Here is a 3,870-nt window from a genome sequence, read left to right as displayed (position 1 = left end):
TAATTTTGTTAAAACCTATATGTTCAAGTCTAACAAGCCACAAATTAATAGAATGTGAGTCAAGCATATAACAAGAAGAAAAAGAAACTTTATTGTTCACATTGTCAATAGATGTACAAAGTTCAAACATGCCATCATAAGCATATTCCTTTCCTACAAAAACATTATCCTTAGACAAAATAAGCTTGTCAGAATCTATCACAACCTTGATTCCCAATTTGAAAAGCAAATTGTCACTCACAAGGTTTTTACTCATTTCCAGTACATACAAGACATTAGTGAGTAGAACCTTCTTGCCGGGTGTGAAGAACAAATCAATAATTCCCTTGCCTTCAACCTTGGACCTTTTCTCATTGCCCATTTGTATCTCATGTCATTCCTTTGAAGATTCAAAGGTCTTAAAAAGAGTTCTATCATAGGTAACATAAAAGGTGGCAAAAGTATCATACCACTAGCCACTCACCTTTCCATGAATAACATTAACTTCGCTTAGTGTTGCCACTAGCTCATCTTGGGTTGAATTGACTTTTGCCTAATTGTTTTGGTTCCTCTTGAACCTACAATCCACTACAACAATTAGTGCCATTTGCGGCGTAACTATTAGCGGTAGAGATAGTCCGCCGCTATTGCAGATGTTATCAGCGGCGGACCACCTAGTCTGTCGCTAATAATGTATTGATTATTTTAAAAATAATATATAATCTATTAGCAGCGGACTTACCATTATTAGCGGCATATAGTCCGTCGCTAATAGACCAAAGAAAATTCCCTAGAAAGTGAAAAGTTTAATTTTTTCAAGATTTATTAGCGGCGGACTACCTGCCGCTAATACTATTATTGGCAGCGGACTATATTTAATAGCGATAGGTCCTGCCGCTAATACTTTTACGGTTTAAGCCCCCCATCGTCACCTTCTCCCAAATCCCTGAAATGCATTTCTCCTCCATATCCAAATTCCTCTATCGCCTGAACACTCCACCGATCCTCTATATCTTTCTATCTCAGTATGTATATGTTTCTTTATATTTTTTTCATTTCGATATTAATTCTCTCACCCTCTACTATTTTATGATGTTTTTTTTTCTCAGTTCTCCCTTAATACCTCTTTTTTTAATATATATTCGGGACATTAATATCAAAATGAAAAGTATCAAGTGTTTGTGTCTGGGACATTACTCTCGGTTCTCTCTTTCAATCTCTGATCAGGTAAGGGTTTTTTTTTCTCTTTCTCCCTCACTGATTTCTGGTTTTTTGTTTATTAATGTTGGGTTTCTATTTTTGATTCTAATGTTAATGTTACTCATTGAGAGTAATATATTTTGGTTTATGAAATGTAATGTATTTTGTATGAACCCTTAAGTGACTAGTCATTGGAGAACCCAGATGCACATGTTGTTGATACTTGGAGGGATGTTCATATGAAAAAATCGACAAAAACGTTTGTAAACGAGGCAGCTCAACAAGATTATGTAAGTGAATATTATCGTTTTCTTGTTTCTAATGTTTCTAATTTTTGTTTATAATGTTTTCTATATACAGGAAAAAATGGCAGCGGAGATTCAGAGGTCACAGCTTGATAGGCAATCTCTATAGCAGAGTGAGGGGTCTGATAATGTATCTGGCATCGATTCATCCCCAGTCGATCAATACGAGATACTAAGTAAAGTACTCGGGGAGAGATCTGACTACCAAAGAGGAGTGGGTTGTAGGGTGAAAGGGAAAGCGAGAAAGACAACCTCCAACTCTGCAAATCAAAGTCAGTCCCAAGCACATACTGCTCCTATGCCTAATGAAGATATGACTATTATGGCTCTGATGATGAAGGCAATGCGTGAGATGTTCACCACCACAGATGTAACGTCCTACTTCCTTAGAGCCGTTACTAAGTGAGTTTAAAAATGTGCATTCAACTCGCTAATTGAGCTTTTAAGTCAAATAGTGTAATTAAGCCATAAGCAGAGGAAAAACTTTGGAAATAACTCTATTTCATTGAAAATCATAAAAGTTTAACACTTGGGATCCCAAAATACAGTTTAGAAACATTTACAACATATAAATTGAACCAAGTCGACTAAACGAAAAAATCTAGGTATATTTACAATCATCTCCCAAAATCCACTGGCTGTGGCAGCCAGACAGGCCAAACATGTACACGTCGCTTCATGCCTGCTACACTCATGGTTGGTTGGCATTTTCCATACCCTTACCTGCACCACAGAGCATTTGTGAGCCGAAGCCCAGCAAGAAAACCCACAAACAGATAACATATGCAAAACATACACCAAGTATATAAACTGGCCATCAATAGGCTAAACACATACGGCCTAGCCGACCCAGGCACTTTACCAGGCCCTGAGTTCGCAGTCCACACCGTGAGGATATCCCAGGTATCCTTTAGGGACTCGCCCTGGCAACTCACACTCCACGTGCTCAACGCTTCTCCTGGCCCCTTGCTGTACTCAACCTTGCACTCAAAGTGCCTAATGCCGTTTCCGGCACTTTGCTGTTCCCGGCCCCTGCTGACCTCGGCCTACACAGTTCCCAGCTTTTCCCGATCATTCACATAATTGCATTCATAGCATAACAAACACATATTGAATACTAACCAATTCAACCGAAGGGCTACGCCCGGCAATTCAAACACATTGGGCTCAGCCCTGCATACAAGCTTTATGGAAACAAGGGTTTTCTTACCTGAGTCCCGAGCTCTCTGAGCACCGATATCCCGAGCACAGTCCTCTAACTCAAGCCTCGCCGAAACCCTAGTCACAACACATTAACAATATTCATCCATCAAGTTCTAATCCATTAAATTACTTTGAGCCATATCTCTAACCTCCGGAACCTTGAATTCTATCAATCCGGGTGATAAAATCCATCCCGAGCCTTAACCATTGAGTTCCCAAGCCTAAACACCCTTAAAAACACAAACTGGCACTAAGAGTCGCGACCCTTCCCACAAGCGCCACGGCTAGCCTCGAAACAAAAGCTAGCATCTCCCTGAAGCACACACGGGCCGCGGCGCGCTTGGCCAAGCGCCACGGCGTGCATCAAACATCTCGGCCTCCCATGGCCGCGCGCGCACACGGGCTGTGGCATGCCCCTCCTAAGGTCGCGGTCCTAGCCTCCAACCCAGAAATCTTCATCATTTTTCCAGCATTTCTCCTTAAGCCAATTCACCCAAAACTTAACTAACAATCCCAGATAATCAACACAAAGATTCTAGATCAGTATCAACATCAAAACCCATCAAAACCTGCTCCAAAACTCAACTAAAACACTCAATAACAGATCAAGTTCCATTCACATGCATATCCTAAAAACGTAGCAGAAATTCAAGCATACTTCCCATGGTTAGAGCTTACCCTTGCTGAGTTAAGTCTCTGAATTTGATCCTTAATCCTCAAGCTTCCAGCTCCCATGATTTCCCAGCCCAATTCCTTGTTTTAACTAGCTTCCACCAGAATTTTCCTTTTATATGGCTTAGAGAAAATAGAGAGAGAGAAAAGGAAAACATGGGTTGGTTCCTACAAGTTTCTGAATGATTCTTTCCTTTGTTTTATTTAACTTAGTCTATGTGGTTACCTCAAGGCTCGGGGTACCAAAACGTCCCTGAGGGCAAAATGGTAAATTTCCTCAATATTCCCTCCTAGACATTCTATCCTCAAATATATCTCCAAATATTTATTTTCATAACCCGATAACCCCATATAATAACTAATGCCCAAATTACCCCTCGACTCGCCCCGAGTCAGATTCTCAACCCTGCTGTGACTTTCTGTCTAACCGCTCCCCAGGAATGTCTCGGATCGTGCTGCACAAATATATCACATATATACAACATTTATCACATTTATACCCCTAATATCC

Source organism: Humulus lupulus, chromosome 5, assembly GCF_963169125.1.
Source record: "Humulus lupulus chromosome 5, drHumLupu1.1, whole genome shotgun sequence".
In the NCBI taxonomy this organism is placed as follows: Eukaryota; Viridiplantae; Streptophyta; class Magnoliopsida; order Rosales; family Cannabaceae; genus Humulus; species Humulus lupulus.
The sequence above is the reverse complement of the archived record's forward strand: the minus strand, read 5'-3'. Positions refer to the sequence as shown.